Genomic DNA, 27,563 nt, shown 5'->3' with positions numbered 1-27,563 from the left:
TAATTTATGAATTTTTGCAGCAAAATATGTTGTGGACTCCTTTGATAATTGTATTGAGACAACCAAAAGCGTAAGTCAAATCCAAAGTAATACAATTTTAACTGTGTTGAGACCGCTTTAATTAAATATAATACGTATACATTAACATATTATATCTATACACTTTAAATTTCAAACATTTATTTTACTTTTTATTTTTCTTTATTTTTCTTTTCATATCATCAATAATTTCAGTGGTGGAGTCCTATAAAAAAAATTGGAATAACCGTTAATGTAAAATAAAGATTATAAATAAAATGTAAATAGTATTTTAAATAAAATATTAAAGTTAAAATAAATACAAAGTTAATTACTAAAAATTTAAATTACATGACTTAAAACTACCTTAAAGTAATGTTTTACGCGTTCCGAGTGACTTGAAATCGTTAATAATTGACTCCGAACTAATGCTTGCACTAATCTCCCTTTCAATATATACTGTCATGCTATCTCCAAGAAACTCATCATCCATCTTGTTTCTCAACTTAGTCTTAATAATTTTCATTGCTGAAAAATACCTCTCAGTTGTGGCCGTAGAAACGGGAAGAGTCATGATAAGACGAAGTAGTCTATCAATCAAAAAGTAAGTTTCAGTCTGTCCAGATGCAACCAAACATGAACATAGTTCTTGAATAGTTGATAAATTATTCAAGTTTGATGTTTGACGAGCAACAAATAGAAAATATTGGAGTTGAAATTGCAAATTATTCTTCTCTTGATCACTAAAATCTATAGGATAATATTTTTCAACTAAAGAATAAATAGTATCAATGCCAAAAACTTTATATCCATCCTTTGGAGATAAAGAACAAGAAAGAGTTAACAAATCCATTGCCTGCTCACTGAATCTGTTATTCAACTCTTGTAACTGTTTGTCAATGGTAGTGAATTTGATGTGAAGTATACTTGCAATTTTGTGGAGCATTTTCCAACACAACTTTTGCAACTTCATCATTGTAGGATGCTAAAAGTTTCAATAACTCAAGAAAGTTACCTTGATTTATTGATTTGCTACTTTCGTCGTGACCCCTAAAAGCACAAGCTTGTAGTGTTAACCAACGAACAATGTCAATTGAAGTCTTGAGTCGTAACTGATTATTCATTCTTTGACTTGAACTTTGCATTTGAATAACATTTCTAATATGACCATCTTGATTCAATAAGTCTTGACAAGCTTTCATTGCATTGTTGTGTGGTGAGCAATGATCATTCCCTATGTGTTTAAGAAAGGAACGATGTTTTCCATTCCTAACTTTCTTCCAATTTCTAAAACCCATAGAAATAAAGATAAGCGATCTGGGACGTCCACTTAGTTTTTTGCTAAAAAGGTAACATGGTAAGCAATATGCGGCATCTTTAGATATTCTAACCATTATGGAAATATGCTAAACCAAGTATGTTGAAACCTTCTTGGATGATCCTCGTTACCGGACAAAGGATAGTTTTCTAAATGAATTTGATATGGACCTCATTTTAGATAAGCTCTTCGTATTGCATCCACTTGATTTGGTGGATATTTCCAAATCGGAGGACGCTTTCCAGGATCACGTTCCAAAGAATTTTCAAAACCATGATGCTCTTCAATTGTTGGATTCTCAAGAACTGTTTCAGATTCGAATGTCGGGATTATAATTTCTTCATCTCTCTCTTCTCTTTCAATTTCACATGCTTTTCTTTTGAAAAAAGAATCAATTTTCCTATTATTCATCTTTACTCTTCCTATAATATCATATCAGATCCAAAAATCAATTTAGAGAACATAAAAATTAAAAGAGAAAAAAATTAATAAACTTAATTAATCAACTTTAATCAGTTTTCAAATACCGGTAACTTCACTATTAGAAATTAGCTGCAACAATGATTAAATAAACCTTATTACAATATATAACTATATTTGTAAATTACAGTGTTATGAATTGGCTTAATAAACCTCATATAGATTATTTTAACACATCAAGAAATAAAAACCCTAAAAATCTCAAAAAAACAAATCAAGCAATCACTTTAATTTGTTACTTTTTATAAAAGAAGAATAAATAAAGTTTTTTACCTGTTAGATGTCGATCACTGTAATCTGTTCCGATTCCGGTGCCAGTAGCAAACTCATATGAGAAAGAAAGGAAAAGTATGAGTTTTTTACCTTATCTGTATTTTAACCTAATTTTGAATGAAAAAGAAAAAATAAAAATTAATTTTAATTTAAAATAAGGATGTTTTAGTAATTTAATATATATGAATTAAATAAAAAATAAAAAGTTGAGGGGTGGTCGTGACCTTCCCACGTCCCCCTCAGTTCCGCCACTGAATAATTTATCACTATCCCTTTTATTTTAATTTTCTCAAACTTTGAGGATGCATACACACAACCATAGCAAAGTAGATAAAATATTTATTATATATCAAGATCGGTATATAAGTTGAGTTGAATCGAGGTTGGTATAATCTATTATCTTATCCTTTCAAATTTTTATGCATTAGGCTCTTCTTTCAATCCGTAATTTCATTATCAAAATTGATTCGGACCGTCCCGTTCATTTATGGGTTAGAATGGATTCACAGATTGTGTTTCAAATTAAAAATATTTTTTATGATTCTTTTTATCAATTTAAAAAATTATAACACAATTCAATACAATTATACTTATTTAAAACACTCAAATTCGATGAAACTCATCACATAATATATAATAAAATTCATCAACACGACATAACACTTGATAATAGTATAAAGTTCAACAAGACATGTTATTTCTATAAAATACATAAGTTGAAAATGATAAAAAAGAAAATAAAAAAACAACATTTAATCTTAGAATTACATAAGTTGATTGATCAAATAGAATTGTTGGTGGAAAATAATATTTTTAAAAAAAATTATGATTATTAGTGATAATAGTATAAAGTTCAACAAGACATGTTATTTCTATAAAATACATAAGTTGAAAATGATAAAAAAGAAAATAAAAAAACAACATATAATCTTAGAATTACATAAGTTAATTGATCAAATAGAATTGTTGGTGGAAAATAATTTTTTTTAAAAAAGTTATGATTATTAGTAAGATATTAATTTATATTTTTATTTAAAATAATAATAAAAATAATAAAAAATTATTAAAGTCACGTTAAATGAATTGGGTTAACGGTTATGTGAGCTGCAAAACTCAAATTTGATACCCGAACCAAAATTATACAAATTATTATAAATTAGATTGAGTATATCCATAAATGATTAAATTCGGATAATTTATAAATTGATTCGATTTGGATCAGTAGATTCGTCGATTATACCCCTACTATTACATGTGTATGCCAACAAAAATAAAGCATCACAAAGCAATATTATAAAATACTTTCTGTTTCTAGAAGTGGTTTTTCTTCCGGTTGCCAAAATTGGCCAAAATGTATTTAGAACGCTTTTGTCAAATTATATTATCAGTGCTCGGAAGGATCCATGTAGAACTCCACAAAGGTATGGGCACTCGGCACCCACAAAAAAAACAAAATAAATTCAAAGTGAACACTAAGAAAATAAAGGATAAAACTAGTTATATAATACATAAAGTATATACATTAATAAAAAGTAAGCAGAGAACAAGACGCATTAATTTATTTTGGCAAAATCAATTACTTTTAAAAAAATGTTAATTGCACTAACAAACACAACATTATGCTACATGATTCCAGGAGCTCTTTATAAAAGAACTGTTTTTTTTTTCTTCATGAAATCAAAAGTATCAAATATAAATGATATATAGATAGTATATTGATTGAGATAATAGATTTTTTATTTATTTTTATGTTTAACCATTTTACTTTAAGTAGATTTAAGAGATGTTTTTATTAAAACTAAAATCTCTAGTCTACAATTCCATAAGTGGAAAAATCCTAGTCAAGCCCACACATGTAAGTTTTTCTCATACACATCCGTACACTAGAACATCTATTAGTCTAAATGTCGATCTTCACTCTTATGGGTTGGTTGAAAAATCTACATATTTATATTTTTTTCATACATACTTCTACCCACACAAATATATCTAAAAGGACATCCTTAACAATGTCACGATGATATTTAAAGCCTATATATTTCTTACAGTGAACCGTGTGTTCACAAAAGGTATCTAAACACGCCTTATGAAAAACATGAAAAATCTCGTCAATGAGAAATTAAGGAATTATTAGACAATATATAAGAATATTACAATACTCTACAAGTGAGATATCATGGTCTAGTCCGTCAACAGGAATATATAGGAGAAATTCTTGAGCAGGTGTTACTTGTAAATACCCAAAATTACTTTTTGTCTTGTGGTCATATCAAATTTTATTTTCATTCCATATCCTAAACACTTTTACTAAAAAATGTATTTGCCAAAACATTTTAAGCTTTAGGGGATGATATATTCGCTAGTAAAAATGTTAAAGTCAAAATATGGAGTTGTACCACTAAGACATTCCAAAATGCTTTCAAAATTAGTTCTCATATCATATATCACGTTATCTCTCAATATACAATATTGTAACATTCAGATTGAGCCTTGGAAGACACAAAGCGTACAAGGCATCCTCTTCTGTCGAGTACAAAATTAATCCCACAACTCTAATAGAAATTATTTAAAGTTTGGGGAGGGAATTGTTTTGGAAAGTTTATTCCTTCCACTTCATCCTTTTTTTTCAAAGCCCTTCATTTCTCTCTCCTCTTAAACTCTTAAATAAAGCCTAAGGGTATCGAGTATGAGATTCTTGGTGAATTGGAAAGTTATTTTAGGTATAATTCTCAACAATGATCCCATTTCTTTAAGCATTTATGGCAAGGAAGGGACATTGTTTATCAGTTATTGGTTTGTTAACTACTCTAAAGAGTATTAAGTTTCATGTTTTTTTGATGTTTTTTAATATAAATTGGGCATACTTCGCGCACAACTACATAGACTAATCATTTGAGCAAGGGAGGACCACAATATGCGTCAAAGCTATCCCTCAAGAAATTTAATATTGTTGTATGTTCAAGCCTGAGTTTGAACTTAAGACCTCTGATTAAGTTGGAAGAGACCCTTACCATCTCAACCAAGGGCTCTTGGGTATGTTTTTTTGGTGTTTGTTATACTTAATAAAATTGCATAATAAAATAAGATAAATATAAATGATAAGGATAAAAAGGCATAAAATAATTTGATTTATTGATTGATTCTTTATGTTCAAAAATTACTAATTTAATATTTATAGGAAAACAATAGTCTTCCTGGTCAAAATGACTGACGAACAAAATATATCCTTGTGTTGGATGTGAATATGGAAGTAGAAAAACGGTCTAGAGGAAGGGGATGAATATACCCGTCATACCCCAAATTTGACCATACTTTTTTCAGTCATCCAAGTTAGGAGTATAAGGAATTGACTTATCAGAGTCCTATATTGGTCATCTGGTCATCCTAATGACCTAAAAAGTCAAAGGAGGATCATTTTCACCTTTTATCCCCTCTTAGGAATTTGATTCTATTTTTAAGATTTTAGATTGCTATTTTTAGCTTTTAGTATAATATATATAGTTTTTGGGTTAGAAGATTTTGCTTGAAAATTATTAATTTGCTAGATAAATATTTTTTAATGAAAATATTAGTTATCTAGATATAAAGTCATTATTTATATTTATTATTTAGTTAATTAAAATTTATATTATTATTTAACTAGCCGAGTAATTATTATTATTGTTTGGGGTTATTTAAATATTTCATGGTTATTATTAATTAATATTTCATTAACCAAAACTTAAGTAATAGGGTCAATATTATCATATTAATATTAGATTATTAGAAAAATAGATTTTATTACTTTCATTTTAGAATTATTAATGTTTATATATTAATTAGTTTTTTAATATTAGGTTAAACAATTTTTCTTCCTATCCAATTTAAATTTTTGAAGTATTGTATGCACCTGGTCAAACTGATGACCAAGTTAAGTCAAAGTCGAACCCAAAATCCCCAACAAACCCTAATATGCTCAGAATCAGAAGAAGAAATGGATGGAAAATATTGAATATCAAATCAATAAAATCTTTCCAATTTTTCAGATACATCAAAAATCAGGATTTACATACGAAATAGGACCAGATACATTACATCAAACAGTTGCCATTAGAAATAAAAAAACCTTAAAAAAATTAATAATCAATCATATTACAACTTTCCTAAAACAATCAGGCTAATTATGATCAAAACCCTAAAAATTAATCTATAAATAAGTAGAGAAAAAAAATAAAAAAATGGGACAAAAATTGAAGAAAACCCTAGCCTATTGCTGCTGCTATTCCGAACCAAACACACCAAAGCTCTTGAAACCATATGCATATGAGCTTAGCCTCCACCCTAACAGACCTCACACAAACAGAAAAGAGAAACAAAGAGTTAGAAGGAGAGGGAGACACTGATCAAGGAGAGGGATTCAGAAAAGTGACGAGGCTTTTACCTTTTTACCGGAGAAGACCTCCTCTCTGAAGGTTGGTCATCCTTTTTATTTGTTCTTGATGCATGACTTATTTTGAATATTTGCTTGAGCATTATGTTTGTTCGAAAATTTTTGTGTTTGGATAATCTGAGAGGGATTAATGGTTTACATAATGGGGTTGGGAGATTTAGGGTCACTACTAGAAAAGTAGAGCTTAGCGTCAGACAAAAACCGACGCTAAAAGCCAAAAAATCGACACAAACAAAGAATTAGCGTCCGTTTAGCGTCAGTGTCGGGGCCTTGGATAAAAGTCTCGAAGCTAAACTTTAGCGTCGGTTGATAACTGTCGTGGCTAAACTTCATAAAGAGAATTTAATACTTTATACACTATAAAAACCCATGCATTAAGAGAGAATTTAACTAGTCGATTAATAAGTAACAAAGGCATGTGATTGATGGTCAAAGCATCTTCCTGAACAAATATTGACTATATATCTATTATGTATGCTATGTTGTGAAATACTCTTCTCATGGCAAATCCAAATAATGCATTATACTATGTTGTTGAATTAAATGTGAAAACTCTTTGTAACTTGGAAATGCATGGGCAAGTAAGAGAGAATAAAGCAGCACCACTTTAATCAAAAGTCCCTTATTCATCATGTGTAAACTATGCACCATACTGTTGGGACTGCTTTTAATATTCTCATGTACTGCATTATCTTGCCACTTAGAGCAACTTTTTAATTTCATGAGATTGAAATATAGGAAAAACAATTGGACTTGTATAAACTAACGTGCAAATAAGGACAATTATAGTGGCTCTGCCACTCTATAAAGAAAACAGGATACAAACCAATAAATATATAAACAAAATAAAAAAAAATTAAACAATAATAACATATTATCAAGTAATGTAATATTAAATATAATCCTTTCTAAAAAAATGTAAAATATGTGTCAATTACACTGTTGTCGATGATGGATGACGGTCCATGGCGAGAACCAAAATCCTGCAATACCGACCGTTTTGCGAAAGATCCTGCAATACGAAATCATGATTTATAAATGTTTCAGTCATTACTATACTTATTAAACTTAAAAAATGTGAGAAGCTTACCCGTAATAAAGTATCAAGTTCAACAACCTTGTCATGAACATTGAAAACAACTTCATCATTGTAGCTAGCTAGCTAGCTGGCTAATCAATTTGATTTAACTAAAATGAGTCAAATATAACAAATATGGAAGTATCTAAGTTTGACATGCACATTGAAGATTTTTATATTGATTGGATGAAATACTTAAATGGTGATTACAATCCTAATAACATATTTGTAGGAAACTTAATAATTTCAACTATGGTAGGATATTTTGATATTGGTCCTCCATTATTCCAATGTCCTTATTGTGGAGCAAATAGGTACAGTGAGAAAATGAATAAAACAACGAGATGCTACATATTCAAAGTTTAAAATATATTTTGAAAATGGAAAGGTTCAACTCTCACCACCTACAACTTTGCACATGACAAATTTATCACATCTCAAACTATTTAACAATTCTCACAACAACATATGTAGTTTTCCAAATTCAACATATCACTATGTTCTAGTTCAATAATTGTCGATCTAAGTTCTAGTTCAAGAACAGTAAGTCTATATGTCTAGAATATTTATTGAAAATTAGATCAATTTTAGTATTACTTTTAATTTCAAATTCTTACACTTGAAATGAAAAAATAGTTAGATGAATAATGTCACAATCTTGTATTAGTAAGACTGCTTGAAAATGCACATCATGAACAAGGAACTCCCACAAAAGAGAATACTGTACTACTAATAAATAACATGATGTTACTAAAGTGTGTTTGATCAAAGTACCCATCAAGCCAATCATCTCCTCACTATTGTCTTGTGTTATTTGCAACTCCAAAGTCACCTGTCAAAAAATTTGAACAAAACATTGATCAATGTTATCTACAATAGAGAAAGAAGAATTCTAGATAGTAATGTACCTAAATCATTTAGCTTGTAACTCTTACTAAATACTAATACAAAGCACATGAACATTTAGCCAAAGTAATATAGATTGGTATTGATTTCAGAAAAAGAGAGTTATATGGCTTGCCTAAAATTATGATATCAACTTGTTTGTAATTCCTTCTTAATGAGAACAAGAAAATGCACGTTGGACAACAAATTAGTACCCCTTCAGAAAATTTGAAATTAAACATGCTCACCTCTTTGGAGATGTTGATATGTGAAGTTTCCACAAACCCTGCATCAAAACCAAAAACTAAGTTACCAAGAAGATATTTAACATGTAGAAACCACTTGAAGCTAGAGAGATGTTTCTTAATACTAGAGTACATCAAATCAATTAATATACAAGCAGTAGTTCTAAAAGAGTATTTTCATATAAAAAAGTTTCATAAAATACAAAAATGGACAACACAGTGTATACACTTTTTTACAATAAAAAGTTGTAGCGTGATTGATTAATTCAATGATTTAAAACCAATTTTTTGAACAGGTTGATGGATTCTACATTTAATTCTCCAATTTTAAACTCAAATATCAAAGGTCATCATCATCAGAATAGATTAATTTCCAAGTACTTTGCCACAACTATGATAACAAAGTCATTAAAAGTGAAATCAAAGAGATTTAATACTTACTTCACCAATAGTGGCTGCAAATATCATAAACAAGTATATTAGTCTCCAATACCCTTTTTGGAAAGTCTCCTTGTTGAGATCATGCGACCATGAGAGTTGCCTTTCATGCCCTTGTTGGAAAGGGGTTCAGATGCAGTAGCTTGAAGGAGGGAAGGACTTTGCATCTATTTATGATATTTGGGGACATAGCGTTCCATCTAAGGGACATATATCATCTTCTTTCCTTCCAAACTCACGCCCATTTTCTTGTTCGTCGCCGTCATCCCACGGAGCAATTTCTCCCATCCTCGCACACTCAGACTCACTCATTAATATTTTTCGGCAATTTGGAGGAGACGTGAGTTTTGTAAAATGGAGAAGCCATGGTTTGGAGGAATAGAGGAAGAAGGAAACAAAATTCAAGATTTTAGGGTTTGACGGAAATGTTTGGGGCGGTAATGAAATTTTAGCCACATCCAGATGAAAAGTTTCACTTTCCTTTGGGATTCTTTTTTCTTAACATTTTTCTATTACCATTTTTTTACTTTTTTTCTTAAACAATTATTTTTCTTTTTTAAATTATTTTATTTTAGCTATTTTTATATGTGTAATAATTTAATTATAACTTTTTTTATAAAATGCAACATAAACCTGTTATTTTGAGGTTATTGGAAAAAAGGAACAAGAAAAGAAATATGGAATATAGAGATAAGAGTGAAGAGGATAAAAAGTGTGAGTAAAAAAATAGAAAAAAATCTAAAATATACTACAAATAAAATAATTAGAACATTACTAAGAAACTGTAGCACAGTAGGGAATAGGAATAAAAAATAGCCAAATGATTGAAGTTCAATACCTTTATTAATCGTATTATAATTATTTAAATTTAATGATATCTTAGCGTCGGCCAGATCCCGTCTACTAAATCAAATAATTTGAGAATAATAACTTGTAGTGTCGGTTACACCATGTCTAATGAATTAAATTAAAAATTTAAAAATATTTTATCAAATAGTGTCGGTTTGACCGTGTCTAACTTGTCCAATAAAAATAATATACGAATATTAAAAAAAATTGATCTGTAGTGTCGGCCAAAGCCGCCTCTAATTAATTCCATAATTTTTTTTAAAAATATAATAAAAAATGACTTATAGAGTGGGCTTAGCCGACGCTACTAAGGCTTTTTAGCGTCGGAGTCGGTGGCCGACGTTAAATACAGGAAGCTAAAATGTAATTTTTTAGTAGTGGGTTTTAAAATTTGTTGTTTGATTTATTGTTTTAATGCTTGATTAAGGATAAGAAGGTTACGATCTATAGTTTGTGTTTTTTTAAGGTGATTCTGGGTAGTTTTAGGGTTAATATGGGTTTGGGTTAGGTTTGTCCGGGGGAATTCATCTTCTTCATGTTAGGGTTCTTCAGGTTTAGGTTATGGTTCATAAGAACCCAATTAGGGTTCATCTGGATAGGCTTAGGGTTCGTAGGTTTAAGTTAGGATTCTTGGGCTTGAGAGGTTTTGGGCTGGTGTTCATCATTTGGATGAACACCGGTTGAATGTATGATGGTTCCGGTTGAAGTTCAATTGGAAACCTGGATGGGGGTGACTCCTAGGGCGGCTAAGGTTATTTTGAGGGTGGCCATAGGTGGTGGTCAGAGAAAGAGAAGAGAGAGGGAAATTTTAGAGAGAGAGGGTCTCAGAGAAAGAATTTCAGAGAGAGAGAAAGAGAGAGAAGAAATGAAAATATTTTCATTTTTGAAGGAAGCTGAGTCTTATACCCCTCCCCCCCTCAGACTCCACGTCATTTCCACGTAGCACACTCAGAGCCAATGAAAATGCTGATGTTGGCCAAACATTATGTACACACGCTTACCATATGCTCCCATTGACTTGCAATCTAAGTTATCCATCTTGCTTACTTTGACTAGTACACATAACCAAAGGATGTGATCTGAATTGATTTGATCCCTCTGATCATCATCATACGCCTTAGAGAGAGTCAACCGTTGATTCTCTCCATGGACACTCTGGCAAAGCGTTAGACTTCAGAGTCTGATGGGCATCAATCCATTGCTTTCCACACCCCCTTAACAAAATGCCCATTTTGTTTTAACTAGGTTTATGCCCCACGTTATTTAATTTATTATCTTTCTACTTTTAATTATTTTTAGCTTATTTTTAATAATTAATTAGGGTTAATTAAAAATTAGTTAACTTAATTAATATAATTAGATTACTTTATAATTAAATAATTTATAATAAGAACATTTCTTTTATATTTAATATCAAAAAACCTCATAATAAGAAAACACTTAATAATTTGTATTTTATGATTAATTAAAATGATTTTAGGATAATGGAGATTAATTATTTAATTAGGGTAATTTTACTAGGATAATTAGGAACTAATTAGTTAGGATTAATGATTGAATAAGTCTTAAACAAAAAACATAAAAAAATATAATATTAGTTGATAATCTTTTTCTTTTATTTTGTTAAGTATTCAAAATAATAATCATGTATTTATGTATAGCACAACCCTTTATTTTCTAAATCAATTTATGAGTACATTTTTGCAAAATCAAGTTGATTGGCTGGTATTACACCTTACCAATCAACAAATCAATCTAAAAATCAACTTTCAACACATTTAAACATCACGTTCTCTGCCCTTTTGCATTGAGACATTTTTTTATCAAACTTTTCTCCGCCCCCAATGCGTTGAGAACTTTTCAAAACTAAAATCAATAAATACACAAACATTTTCTAGACGAACTACGATACTCTGATTCTTCAATAAACTTGAGGATAAGTAGACACAGAGTTGTGACACTCTGGCGAGTACAATAAAAAAACCTTTTTTTATTCCCCTTTGTAATTAAGTCTTCTTTTTCTTAAAAATAATAAGATCATTTTTTTATAAATAAATGAAATAAGGCAATTAAGCAAATAATAAGTAATTTAAGCAGACTGCCCTTAAGCAAACATAGTTAACCTTAGAACTAGAGAAAGATCCCATTGAGTACAATGGGTGTCTAACACTTTCCCCTCGCTTAACTGACTCTCTACCCCTAACGTCTTACCCTTTACTGTTAGATTTTATCATTATTTCCCTATTCTTAGGAACAAATAAAAGATGGTGGTGGCTCTATAAATTTTCTAGCCGCTATAATACCCAAATTAATAATGCAACTGCCGTTTTCCAAAATCAGAGTTTTCAAAAATGAGTTGTGAGCAAAAGGTTTGAAGCGAAAATGAAAATTATATAGTTGAATATGATCAATCTAACATAGTTTGTTTCACAAATATCCAAGATTATAATAATGAAACGATAGGTATGAATTGATTTAATTTTTGTCGTCACAAGAAGTGTACACAATGTTTCAATTCGTGGAGTTCTAAATTCAATTCATTTTCATATTTATCAATCACAATACTAGCTTGACTAGTTATCTAATTCCAACAAAACCTAAAGTTTTATGCAATAACTTTCTATTAACAACAAATTATATAATACGAAGGAATTGAAAACATAAGCATGCAATCACTACGAATTTAAATGCAAGAGTAAGAGTTAGAAAGATGACACCGGGATTTATAGTGCTTCGACGTTCATCCTCTATTTTCCTAAATGCACTCTTTAATGGTTTCCCATTGGAACCTGCAAAGTTCCTTGTTATTTGAAAAATATTTCCAAGAGGTCATACAATCACCAATCCAGAGTACAACTGAGAAAATAAATCTCATAATTTGAATCTTGACTTGTATACAATAAACTTGCCAAACTCTTCTACGTAATATTTACTCGAATAAGTTTCTTGAATCTTCCAATGATACCAATTCTGCTCCAAGCCTTCTTATGTAGTTATCAACCCCTTGATCATAACAATTTCTTGAGCGGTGAAATTGTTCGATAATCCGAGAAGAACTCCTCCTTACCTGTAGCCTTCCACACAGTTACTACTAAGGCGATGATGGAGAGAAGAACCTACTTCTTTTCAATGGAATTTGTCACCACCATTGACAATCCCTTAATCTTGCTAACAACCTGAAAACTCAACAAGATCTCTAAGAGCGGTTAGTTTCAAGTACACCCCTCCTTCAATCAATCTCAGAACTCTCGTTATCAAGATCTGAGATTGATTGAAATTGGGGGTGGTCACACTATCCTGGGTTATAAGTATTAGAATATGGGTTTCCTCTTTGGTTATTCACATGATTAATAGCATATGGATTAGTTCCTACTTGAACCATCTGACATTCTCCCACGTCGTGCCCATTAATCCTGCATACCTCACAAAAGGTCTTGCTAGAGTGTTATGGGTTACAATAGCTACCAATGTAGGTGCTGGTTGGGACACATTCAAGTTTTCAAGTTTTCGATATAACATGTCAACTTTCGTATTCATGTGGTATAATTGGCTAACCTCATAAATCCACCCTTTTGAGGGGATTTGGCACTTCTATCACGGACGGGACCCCATGAGTGGTGGTTTTTATCCATATCCTCAATTAGATTGCACGCCATGTCTTATGGGCTCTTCATTAGTGCACCACCAGCGGCTGCATCAAGGATAATCCTTTTAGAGTAAAGGAGACTATTATAGAAAGTATGTATCCCTAACCATTTTCAAGCCCATGAAATGGGCTAAGTCTTAACAAATCCTTATAACGTTCCCATGCGTCAAAAAGAGATTATCCATCTTCTTGCCTAAAGTTCTTCATTTTCCCCTTTACATGGGAAATTTTACTTGGCAGAAAATACTATAACACCCCAATTCTTGATTTATCAAATTATTTGAATTATTATGATTTAATTTAATTATTATGTGTAATAATTGATTTCATATGGGTGTCAGAGGTGTGTGACCTTGAGGTAGACGTGTAGAGAGTGATTAGAGATTGATAAAGGTGAGTATAATCATTAGAGTATATTTTTAATAATTTAATAATAGTATTTTAATTGAATTATTTAGTTAAAATGAGAAAATAGAATAACAGAAAATAAGGAATATTACTAGTATTTTTATTAAAATATAATGGCAGTTTGGTGAATAGGGGAATAAGTGAGGGTAATGTTGAACGTCTCTAAATGAAAGATTAGGTTACAAATAAAAATGTTAGTGATGGGTTGTGAGAGGTTTCATACGTCTACCTCAATAAGGGCTAGGGCTATGGAGAGGCAAGGGCTAGGACATAGGGAGAGCATCCATTGAAATAGCTTTTGAGAATTTTGCTAGAGAAATCTAAGGTAATGGGGAGAATAACCTTCAATAAGGGCTTATCCCTTACAAGGAACATGTCCTGAAACTGATCCGATACTTTGACGAGATTACATTCAACCACATCCCTATAGAGGAAAATCAGTTGGCCGACACCCTGGCAACTTTGTCATCCATGTTTAAGGTCAAATGGAAAAATGAAGCACCAACTTTCCACCTCGACTACTTGGACGAGCCTGGCCACTATTTGGCAGCAGAAGATGAAGCCGACGGTCATTCTTGGTTCTATGACATCATGAAGTTCTTGGAAAGCCAAGAATACCCTGAAAACGCATCCATTACCGACAAGAAGTATCTTCGGAAGCTATCATCCAAGTTCATCTTAAGCGGAGGGGTTTGATACAAGAGGAATTATGATTCATTTTTGCTTAGATGTGTGAACAAGCAAGAAGAAAATCAAATTATAATAGAAATCCATGAGAAGTCCTTCGAGACACATGCTAGTGGACACACCATGGTGAAGAAAATATTGAGGGCCGGTTATTATTGGATGACCATGGAGGTTGACTGTTACCACCACGTCCAAACATGCCACAAATGCCAAATCTATGCCAACAAGATCCATGTACCACCAATCCCACTCAATGTCCTAACATTACCTTTGACTTTTTCCATGTGGGGAATTGATGTGATCGGACGTATTGAGCCAACTGCCTCGAACGGACATCGCTTCATCTTGGTAGCCATAGACTATTTCACCAAATGGATGGAAGCAGTCTCCTACGCCAACGACACAAGACAAGTAGTGGCTCGATTCATAAGAAAAGAAATCCTTTGTCGTTATGGGGTCCCCAACAAGATCATTAAGGATAATGGATCTAACCTTAATAACAAAATGATGAAAGAGTTGTGCCTAAGCTTCAAAATTAAACACCAAAAATCATCGCCTTATAGGCCCAAGATGAATGGCGTTGTTGAGACAACTAAAAGGAATATCAAGAAGATTGTGCAGAAAATGGTGGAAACCTATAAAGAATGGCATGAAATGCTCCCGTTCTCATTACATTGCTACCGTACCTCAATATGTACCTCCATTGGGGAAAATCCCTTCTCTCTAGTGTATGGCATGGATGCAATCCTGCTCGTTGAAGTAGAGATTCCTTCCTTAAGGATTTTGACCGATGTCAAGCTTGACAAAGCCGAATGAGTGCAAGCCCGATTTGACCAGATGAACCTCATTGATGAGAAGCGCTTGACAGCCATTTGCCACAACTAGCTTTACCAAAAGCGCATAAAGAGGGAACATGACAATAAGGTCTTTCCTCGCAACCTCAAGGTCAGAGACCTCGTGTTAATGAATATTATACCGATTCATACTGACCCAAGGGGAAATGGACGCCGAACTGCGAATGCACATATGTTGTAATAAAAGGTCTTCTTTGGAAGAGTCTTAATCCTTGCAACTATAGATGGTGAAGATCTTCCATCCCCCGTAAACGCAGATTCAGTCAAAAAATACTACGCTTAAAAAAAGATCCCAATAAGTTAAAAATCTGAAAGGGAAACTTATACAAAATTGGGTATCCCGGTAGAGTGAAAACCCGAAAGGGCGGTCTAGGAAAAAATTAGGGATTCATAAAAGCGAGAGATTGCATCCCGCAAAGAATCTTGCTTCACTCCTTAATGAGTCAATCCATTCACTCTCCTTTTTAAGCAAGACCTAAGGACAACCAAGGACATAAGGACTATAGCAGAATTGAAACTTGGTGGAAATCCGAGCTTTTTCCATTGCCATTATAGTTTTTCAACTTCTTTTTGCAATAACCTCTTTAGGAATTTCTCCTTTCTACAAATCACCCATTTATGGGACCATTTTATCAATAAAATCAATTCCCTCATATGTTTTCAATATTTTTACTTTTTCTACTTTATTTATGAAATGTGACTTTTCTTAAAATGACATTGCTTTGGAAATTTTTTGGTAAACAAATTTTAATAAAAAAAACTTTTAAAGGAAGATATCAAATTACTTCTCTTTAAAAAGTATCTAAAGGTAACCAAAAACACGCTCGGTATACCTCAACACCGCAACGCCACAAAGTCCTTTGGATTTGGCCTAATCAGAGTTTCTCCTCAGCAGAAACCCTTAGATATTGCACCCATTGCTTGCTTGGACATAAGAAATTCCATTTTTTCAATGTCTGAAAGTCCGAACATGCATCGGCATCTTGCATACATAAAATTGCATCATAAGTATCTTCTTAAATTCACTCCTCGATATTTACTCAAGAATGATTCATCATATATCGGAATCTCCCAACCTTTGTTTGGTATTTTCCCTAGTAATGTCGACAATCGTTCCCAAGATTTCTCCCCAAGTAAAGTTAGGTATTCTAGCCATTGCTCGGAATCTTCGTGGAACTGCTTTGTTTCCTCTCAAGGTTTTCCTAAAAGAGTCAGGTATTCTAGCCGTTTCTAAAGAATCTCCGCTGAACTTCTTATCTCCCCTGCAAAGTCTGATGTTCCAGCCGTTGTTGAGAATCATCACTACATTTTCATTTATCCCCAACCAGAGACAAGTATTCTTAGCCTTTGCTAAATAATCATCACTAAACTTTCCTTTTTTTAGACAAGAGACGTTTTGAGCTTGTTCCCCAGCCGAATCAGATATTCATAGTCGTAGCTAAGAATCATCTTTGAACTTCTTTCCCCAGCATAAGTCATGCATTCCAACATTTATAAGGAATCGTCACTAATTTGCTCTATTCCCCAGCTAGAGTCAGGTATTCCAACCGTTGCTAGGAATCATCACTGAACTTTCAATCCTCCTCAGACAGAGTCAGGTATTCCAACATTTATAAGGAATCATCACTGAACTGTTTGATCTCCCCAACAGAGTCAGGTATTCTATCCATTTCTAGGAATTTTCACTATACTTCTATATTTCCTCAATAGAGTCAGGTATTCTAGTTGTTGCTAAGAATCATCGACGTACCTTCTTGAGAAGTTTATCTCCAAATAGAGTAAGGTATTTCTAATTCGTTGCAAGGAATCATCGCTGAACTATTTGGGTTTATATCCCCAGTCAATTCAGGTATTCCATCCTTTGCTAGGAATCATCGTTGAATGACTTCTTTTCCCCACATAGTCGGGTATTCTAGCCGTCGCTAAGAATCGTCACCGTACCTCGTCATTCTCTCCAGTTGAGTCAGGTATTCCAACCGTTGTAAAGAATCATCACTGAACCCATATATTATCCCCACTGAGTCAGGTATTCTAGCCGTTGCTAAGAATCATTGCTGAATTCAATTGGTTGATCCCTAGTAGATGTCATTTATTCCATCAGTTGCTAGGAATCATCGCTGAATCTATATTTCCCCATCAGAGTTAGGTGTTCCAGTTATTGCTAGGAATCACCATGATTTTTCTCCCCAACCATTGTTAGGGGAAGTCACCATTTTCTATTACCGAAATTCTCATTCCACAACGAAGTTTCTTCCCTACCCTTTTTCTTGGAGTATTGACATCGAACTTTCCTCTTTGAAGAGATACTTATGTTGCACACATCGCATTGCATGCATAATCATCATGTCCATATTCATTTTCCCTAGCAATTGGTCTCCCATTAAGATCATTTTCCATCTAATAAATACTTTTGCATATATAATCCCCAGAAAATCATAACACTCTCATCCCCAACATGGAAAATTTTCAGTTACTCTTTTTAGTATTTAATCATCTCCTACCTTGAATGCATTAGAAGTCGTTGCTATCCATACATTCGGGTCCGAGAAGATTAAATAGGGGAAGCTTTCATACCCTCAAATTTACCCTACCCTACATCATCCTCTTGAGCCTTAATTCATGAGCACAGATCTCGTACATGTCATCTCATATGCATTTGTCCTTAATGATCCTCAATAACCCATAAACCCAAGGCATGAGATTCATCTATGAAGCCTTAAGACCCTCTTATCATGTTAGGGTATGCCCAACCCACCTTAACCCTAATCTCTATCCTCAAGCATCCAACAAATCCTGGAGGATCATTCAAGTCATCTCACTCACTCTCCAAACCCAATTTGGATGGCGAGTCCCATTTCAAGATGCATTAAGATTCATTTGGTCACCCAAGGACCCTAACCGTAGCTCTTGACCTTCTTTAGCTTGTAAAAGTCATGATTCACCATGGATCTTGACTATGTCATTGAGGACACCTAAAATCTAAAGTTTGTTCATTCCCCAAACCTTTGAAACATCTCAATATGTCCCTTGCATCACCAAACCCTAATTTCTCTGACCATGGTTCATGATGAAACTTGTGGTTCATGAAACCCTAATTTGGGCATCCTTTGATCATTGACTTTGCTTCATTTTGATCAACCTATCATACCACCACTCATTCAACATCAATTCATGTAAATTACAACCATAATTCACCATTCAAACACTCATTCAATTCATGTTATAAGTACTTGGTTTGATCATGGTTTTTGAACTTTCAAGGCATTTGATTCACCCATGAACTTGACCTAACATCACTCCACAAAGCTACAAGACTCATTTTAGATCATGATATGATCATATTAGCTTAAATCATCCATCATAAAAATCAAGAAATCTCAAAATCACATTTTTAGGTCATGTTGGTTGGTCACATTTTGGCAAGAATGGCCTATGGCAAGTTCCAAAGTTCACAACTTTCTCATCTTACAAGATTTTTAAGGTACACTTAGAGAAAAATGTCCTAATTGAGTCCGTCTCCAACTTTGTTTCAAGGTCCAAGACCTAATTCATTGATCAAGGACCTCAGTTTTTGCATTGGCCAAGCTGGTCCAACAAGCCTACCATGCCCTAAAACATTACCAAGACCACTACTTTACCACATTGCCATTTCCAAACCATAACTCCTTTTAATCTGGTTCTTTTTGTATCTAATCAAGGACATGGCAAGGAACATTTGACACAAATTTCATGCAAAATGAACGAGCCAATTTCATTTGACCTTGGTTCAAATATTAAGAATCATCTCGATGCTCAAACCAGACACACCTCGGCCAAAATGTGCAATTTGATCCACCAAGCCCCCAAATCAATTTGTTCTGATCCCATTTGACCTCTAACACATTGAATATGATATTGTGACATGAATGAAAGTCAACTTTGGGTTGGGAACCTCTCACATTTGAAAACCTGATGCCATGTGATTTTTCATAAATTTCCCCAAATGGTCAAAGCTCAAATGCATAACAGGCCATTTCATTGCCTCTGTCTATTCCTAATTGATGCTAAGAACCAAAAACAAGTGGTTGGTGAAGGAAACTAGCTCAGAGTGTACCATTCCATGTCTCCTCAAAGCTAGTTTCGAGCATGCTTCAAATCACATGGGATTTCTGTCTAAATCACTTCATTCTCCCCCAAAAACCATTCCATCACCTTCCCTATAAATAGGGGAAGTTATTCCATCAGAAAACCAATATTCAAAAGTCAAATACACCCTGTTGCAAACCTGAGTTGAACCATTGAAAACAGAGTTGCCACTTTCGAGATTCAAAGCATTTCAGTTCCAAATAACCACCTAGAATCTATCGTTAAACTTACTCAAACTTTCTCAAGTCCTAACTCACCTTCCCAACACCTCACCTGATTTGCACCAAGTCATTGGAGCATCACTCTAAAATCAATTCCGATCAGGTAGTTCCACTCACCCCCATCACTCAAACAAGTTACCATTCAACTCGAAATCACTCACTGATCATTAACCCTATATTTTGAGGGTTGATTAACCATCATCCATCATTTAATTTTTAATCTAGGTCAAACTTGTTCTTTTGGTTCTTGACAAAATACTCCATACTCAGAGCCAATTAATGGCTCATGAGTGTGGAGGTTGATTTGTTTATGATTATGGAAGATGACTCAATGTTTAAATCTGGTGAAAACCATTTTTTTGGAGGTTTTGATCTTTGAAGGTTGGAGGTTGAAGACGACTTTGAGTTCATTGTCTTACGCGTGTTTTCAAATTTAAATGTTATTGATGTCGTGTCCTGATTGACTCTTTAGTGCACGCCTTTCATTTTAACTATTGGTTTATTATTTTACTTATTAAGCGCGCTTCATGGTCACAAGTGAGCGCTTGGCCTAGAGGGAGAGGGAGTTGATCCCCTATGACCCCAAGGTCAGGGGTTCAATCTCCAGCGCATGCACTTCTTTTATTTTTTATTCTTTTCACTCTTATTATGTTTATTTTTCCCCACATTTATTTCCAATTTCATTTTAATTTTTACCCCACTTATTTTTATTATTCTGAAAATATTTCCAACACAGACCCTTGTTATTTTTGTCTCTACTATTTATTTATGCTTTGTTTCATGTCATTTGAACAATTGTCCATTGACTTATGAGGTCTTGAACCTAGTGGCAAATGAAGTCTATGTATGTCATGATATTGGATTGTTTAAGGTTGCTTGAACTTTCCATGTTTCAAACCTACTAATGAATGATCAAGAGTTCATTTATGATACTTTTAAGCATGGATAGATTTCCCATACATCAACTAACTTGGGTAATTTGACATGTAGATTAAGCCTTATTTATGCACATATTAACTTGTTGGTTTCATCTGATTCATGTTATTTCTTTTGCTTATACTAACCCACTAACTTTTATGCTAACTTTTCCATACTTTACACTAATCCTTACTATTTTGTTCATATTTTAAATTGATCTTTATACCTTTCCTAACTTAATCACTTAATCAAAATATTAACTTTTAACCCTTGAGTTAGTATAGTCTTCCTTTTGTCAAGCTATTGATAGATGGACTTGGAGTTTGCATAAATTTCATTGTTACGAATCTATTGTAAATTGATCATTAATCATCTTCAATACTTTGCATCAGTGATAAGTTATCCCCTAATGCACCATATTTTGAATCTTTTGACCTAAGGATAGATAATCCTCAAGTGTTGGTCTTGTTTATAACACTAACCTTCACTTAACTTTACTAACTTTGATTACCACTAACCATTGTTATTATCATTGTTACTTTGTTATTTACTTTTATTTTATTACTTTGTAATTTACATCCAAGTACTCATCATCATCATATTCATTGTATAAACTCATCATGCATATTTATTATTGTCATTTATCTTTTATTGTTATCATACATTAAAAACAACAAAAACATGATAAAATGATAAAACCAAAAATATTCATTCCACTTAATCAACTTGGACTTAAAGGATCTCATTTAGGACCTTTTCTTGGAGGACCTTTTCCTTATCTTTGTGATACTTGGTTTTCAACTTTGGATTTCATTTGTAACTTATATACCGGTTGTAAGAATGACATCATGGCACCATCCTAGAAGGACATGTTTGTAAGACCATTATCCTTTGTTTAGGTTAGGTCACTTTTGCACACACAAGACTCTCTATTGGGCTACCTTACAATGAGACACTTCACTTTCTTGTTGGTTACTTTGTATATCCATTACATTACCCAATTTCATAGTCAAATAAACAAACCCTTGATTCAACGTCAAGTGGAATTTTCATAATCAAATTCAAAACATAATAAAACTATGATTAGTATTGTGCACCACGGGCCTTAAGTGGTGGAGAATGAGTAAGAATGGAGTATTCCTACCCTTACTCTAATTATTTTGGACGCAAGACACTTGGCTTGTTGTCTAGAATTTTCACCTCCACCCATAGACTTTAGTGCAATATAATCACAAACATTCTTTTCATAAACCTTTATTCAAGGTAAAAACAACACAACCCATCAAACCTTATTTTTTGTGCCTTAGGGCATCACTCCGAAAATCCTTTTCTCAAAGGTAAAATCAACCAACTATTTACTGTGGAAATTGGTAAACAATCGTTGGTCCTCCCTAAGCCTTAAAACTAAGGGTTACTTGCAGGATCGACCAGTTGATCCTAAGACATGTGCTAGTGTAACAGGGTGACTCGTCCAATTCGACGGAATATTAACTTTGTGAGAAACGGCTTCTGACAAAGTATTGAACAAGCCAAGGTTTTTCCACACGAAATGATGATGCTATAGACTATGGGTGACTCGTGACCGACAACACTATAACATTCAAAAGACATACACAACGAACACGCTTTTGGTGAATTCTATTATCGTAATAGAATTAGTGTCTGTTGATTCTAAGTGTTAACAGTAATTTTGGTAAAACAAAGAGTGTTCACAAGATGTTATGTGTTATGTCTTAACATGAGATATCATATGTACCTGCTGGAGTTCAAGAACATGTTCATGCAAGATTGGTTCAGAATGCCACATACAATGCCATGGCTTCTGATATTGGATGTACCTGCTGGAACTTAAATGAAAGACATGTTCATGCAGGATTGGTTCAGATGACATGCACAAGGTCATGGCATCTAATATGGTTGTACCTACTGGAAGTTATAAAAGGAATTATTGGATTATGCAGGATTTTTCCAGGATGTCAGACCCGATGTCATGACATCCTGTACACAGAACATTCAGTATGAATGTCTGGTGTTTTGTGATTGCACAATTAATGGCAATCTTTGTATGATTGAAGATATGATTAGCTGGCGCATTCAATCATGGATTACAACCAGATTTACTTATTTTCCAAGGAGATCTAACCAGCTGTTATAAAAAGATTTGATTGGAAAATAGATTTAGGGTTTTCAAGATGTCCAAACCCAGCTGGATGCTTCTATAAAAAGGGACTTAGAAAACCTGTTTGAATACACAACCAAGACTGAGCGAAATATAGAGAGAGAGAGCTAGGGTTTGTGCCTGTTTAGTCGTGAGACTTGTAAGCCATTCAAGTCATCCATTGATGATTGAATTGGACTGATTTGTGGTTGTAATTTGTCACTCTAAAGCTGTTAAGCAAGAGTGTGTGTCTTCTTGATCAAGAGTGTGTCTTCTTGATTGAAACTGTGAAGTAAAATCAAGAGTGTGTAATTGAAAAGTATTTTCTTTTCTCAAGGGATTATTGTTTAAGATCACATGTGTGATTGTAGGGAAGTGAGTGAGTTCTCATATCTAAGAGTGCTTAGGTAGAAATTGCACGGATAGAGATTAGGTGAGAAAGACTGTAACTTGTTGAAGTGTACGGAGAGTCTTTGAACTAGTTCTATTTTAGTGAATTTCCTTCCTGGCTTGGTAGCCCCCGGACGTAGGTGAGTTGCACCGAACTGGGTTAACAATTGCTTGTGTCATTTGCTTTACCATTATGTATCTTTATCCTATGCGTGTTAACAGCTATTAGTGTCGTGACATTACCTTCGATATCTTATATCTGATACCAGAATTTCAATTGGTATCAGAGCAGGCATCCTGCTCTGGTTCTGGGTGAGATCTAGGGGCAATACTTTCTGGTACAATGGAGAGAGATAGAGGATCTGTTCACAGGCCACCAATTTTGGATGGTTCTAACTATGACTATTGGAAACCTCGAATGGTAGCCTTTCTAAAATCTCTTAATAACAAGGCTTGGAAGGTTGTGTTGACAGGCTGGGTGCACCCTGTAGTTACTAAAGAAGGAGAAGCCACTGCTGAGAAAAAGCCTGAAGAACAATGGTCCAAGGAGGAGGACGACCTAGCCCTTGGAAATTCTAAAGCATTGAATGCCATCTTCAATGGAGTGGACAAGAACATCTTCAGATTGTTAAACACCTGTGAAGTAGCTAAAGATGCTTGGGACATTCTCAAAACCACTCATGAAGGCACCTCTAGAGTGAAAATGTCTAGACTACAGCTGCTCACCACCAAGTTTGAAAACTTAAGGATGAAAGAAGATGAAAATATTCATGAATTCTACATGAGTATCCTTGAAATTGCCAATGCCTCTGGAGCTTTGGGTGAGAAGATGTCAGATGAAAAGTTAGTAAGAAAAATACTCAGATCACTCCCCAAGAGATTTGCTATGAAAGTAACAGCCATAGAAGAATCTCAAGACATCTCAAATATGAGAGTTGATGAGCTAATTGGATCCCTCCAAACATTTGAGATGGGAATATGTGATGGAGCTGAAAAGAAAGCCAAGAGCATAGCATTCATGTCAAACACTAAAGAGGAAGATGAGGAAGGTGGTCAAGATATTGATGAAGACCTGGAAAATGAGATAGCAATGCTGGGAAGACAGTTCAACAGACTGATAAAAAAGGTAGATGTGAGAGCAAAGGGCAATGTCAAGAACATCACATCTGACATCAGTAAATCCAACAACTTTGGTAAGAAAACAAAGTCTGAAGAAAAGCCCAAAGAAGTTCAGTGCTATGAGTGTAATGGGTATGGTCATATTAAAACTGAATGTGGGACCTACCACAAGAAACAAAAGAGGAGTCTTGTGGCCTCTTGGTCTGATGGAAGTGAAACAGAAGAAGCTATAAACCATGTGACTGCATTGACAGGAAGATGGGGGTCTGAGGAAGAATCAATTGATGATGAAAGAACCTTTAAAGAGCTGGCCACTACCTACAAAGAGTTGTGCCACAAAAGTGCAGGAGTGTGCAGACAAGTTGAAAGCCAGAAGAAAGTGATAGCTCAACTGGAAAATGAAAAGGAAGAGTTTGTGGAAACCATCTCAAAATTGAAGACTGAAGCTGCATTCTTGAATTCCAAACTAGATGAGATGACTAAGTATGTAAGAATGCTTAACAATGGATCTGCCATCTTAGACAAGATTCTCCAGACTGGCCAAATAACAGGAAACAAATCTGGCATTGGATTCAAGGCTGAGTGCAGTTATACTGGTTGCAAACCAAAATCCAAACCTAAGTGCATCCATGTTAAAAGCAAACCTGAGATGTCACATCAGATGTCACAACAGCAAAAAGGGAAGCATCAAAGATGGAAATGCCAATACTGTGGAAAATTTGGCCATCTGAAGCCCTTTTGCTATAAGCTATGTGGCTATCCTGGCCCTGTTCAGTCTCAATACCAATCAAGGTCCAAGCATCACAAGACTGTCAACAAAAAGCAATGGGTTCCTAAGACAAAGGTCACAAGTCTAATAGCTCACACTTCCCTCAGAGTTTCAGCAAAAGAAGATTGGTATTTTGATAGTGGTTGCTCCAGACATATGACTGGGAACAAAAATCTGCTAACTGAACTTCATCCTCATGCCATGAGTTATGTTACCTTTGGTGATGGTGCAAAGGGTGAAATAAAGGGAATGGGTAGGCTGGATTGCCCTGGAGTTCCTGACCTTGATGATGTCCTACTTGTTAAGGGATTAACTGCTAATCTTATAAGCATCAGTCAACTGTGTGATCAAGGTCTGAATGTAAACTTCACCAGAACTGAATGTCTGATTACTAACAAAGAAAATAAAGTAATCATGAAGGGAGTTAGGTCCAAAGACATCTGCTACATGTGGAGCTCTCAAGAAACTGGATACTCTTCAATGTGTATCTTAGCCAAAGAAGAAGAAGTGAAGATATGGCATCAAAGATTGGGCCATCTGCACCTTAAAGGTATGAAGAGGATCATATCAGTTGAAGTTGTTAGAGGAATTCCCAACTTAAAGATTAATGAGGGAAAAATTTGTGGAGAATGTCAGATTGGAAAACAAATAAGGATGTCACACCAGAGGCTCATACATGACACAACTACCAAAGTCCTGGAACTCCTTCATATGGACTTGATGGGACCCATGCAAGTAGAAAGCCTTGGTGGGAAGAAATATGCATATGTGGTGGTGGATGATTTCTCCAGATACACCTGGATCAATTTTATAAGAGAAAAATCTGATGTATTTGAAGTCTTTAAGGAGCTTTGTCTGAAACTTCAAAGGGAAAAAGAAAGTCATGTTGTCAAAATTAGAAGTGATCATGGGAAGGAGTTTGAGAACAGCAAATTTGCTGAATTATGCTCTTCAGAAGGAATTCATCATGAGTTCTCATCTCCCATCACCCGCAGCAAAATGGTGTGGTGGAAAGAAAAAATAGGACTCTTCAAGAATCAGCCAGAGCTATGATTCATGCTAAGAAATTGCCCTATCATTTTTGGGCTGAAGCCATGAACACAGCCTGCTATGTTCACAACAGAGTGACATTAAAGAAAGGGACTCCCACAATCCTTTGTGAAGTCTAGAAAGGAAGAAAACCTACAGTTAAATACTTCCATGTATTTGGTAGCAAATGCTATATCCTGGATGATCGTGAGCAAAGAAGGAAGATGGATCCCAAAAGTGATGAAGGAATATTTTTGGGCTATTCAACAAACAACAAAGCTTACAGGGTCTTTAATTCCAGAACTAATGTATTGATGGAATCCATTAATGTTGTGGTTGATGACCAACAGACGGATGTCACAGACGATGTCGAGACATCTCTGAATGATTCTCCAACTGACTTCTCAGACAAAAATAAGGAAGAAGAACCTCCTCAAGCTGAACCTGAAGATGACAAAATCAACAAGGGACCCTCTATCAGAATTCAGAAGGATCATCCCAAAGATCTTATCATAGGAGATCCAGATAAAGGAGTCACTACTAGATCAAGGGAAGTGATCTCACATGGCTGTTTTGTGTCAAAGATTGAACCCAGAAATATCAAGGAGGCCTTGACTGATGAGTTTTGGATCAATGCCATGCAAGAGGAGTTAGGCCAATTCAAGAGGAATGAAGTATGGGAATTGGTTCCTAGACCTGAAGGAGTAAATGTCATAGGAACAAAGTGGGTATATAAGAATAAATCTGATGAACAAGGGGTTGTTACTAAAAACAAAGCTAGATTAGTAGCTCAAGGATATTCTCAAGTTGAAGGAGTAGACTTTGATGAAACATTTGCTCATGTAGCTCGCCTTGAGTCCATTAGACTATTGCTTGGAGTGGCATGTATTCTGAAATTCAAGCTGTTTCAAATGGATGTAAAAAGTGTCTTCCTGAATGGCTACTTAAATGAAGAAGTATATGTTGAACAACCTAAAGGATTCACAGATCCAAATCTTCCACAACATGTGTACAGATTAAAGAAAGCCCTCTATGGGTTGAAGCAAGCTCCCAGGGCTTGGTATGAAAGGCTCACAGTGTTCCTCACTGACAATGGATACAGGAAAGGAGGTATTGACAAAACTCTGTTTGTGAAGAATGAAGGAGGAAAGCTCATGGTGGCACAAATATATGTAGATGACATTGTATTTGGTGGGATGTCAGAATAGATGGTTGAACATTTTGTT

At 34.2% G+C, this 27,563-nt stretch overlaps 1 long non-coding RNA gene across 3 annotated transcripts; it reads right to left on the bottom strand.

The window, feature by feature from the left end:
* Positions 1 to 6,077: 6,077 nt before the first annotated feature.
* On the bottom strand, positions 6,078 to 9,654 carry LOC127074685 (uncharacterized). Of its 3 annotated transcripts, XR_007786091.1 has the most exons (5): positions 9,168 to 9,654; positions 8,730 to 8,767; positions 7,609 to 8,428; positions 6,510 to 7,530; positions 6,078 to 6,409 (listed from the first exon to the last, which is right to left on the bottom strand). It is a non-coding gene; the product is annotated as an uncharacterized LOC127074685 (long non-coding RNA). The 3 variants fall into 3 exon arrangements; XR_007786090.1 differs by having other exon boundaries at positions 6,078 to 7,530; positions 9,168 to 9,651; XR_007786092.1 differs by having other exon boundaries at positions 6,078 to 7,501; positions 9,168 to 9,651.
* Between the last annotated feature and the right edge of the window lie 17,909 nt (positions 9,655 to 27,563).

This window comes from Lathyrus oleraceus, chromosome 4 (assembly GCF_024323335.1).
Source record: "Lathyrus oleraceus cultivar Zhongwan6 chromosome 4, CAAS_Psat_ZW6_1.0, whole genome shotgun sequence".
NCBI classification, from domain to species: Eukaryota; Viridiplantae; Streptophyta; class Magnoliopsida; order Fabales; family Fabaceae; genus Lathyrus; species Lathyrus oleraceus.
The sequence above is the reverse complement of the archived record's forward strand: the minus strand, read 5'-3'. Positions and strand labels throughout refer to the sequence as shown.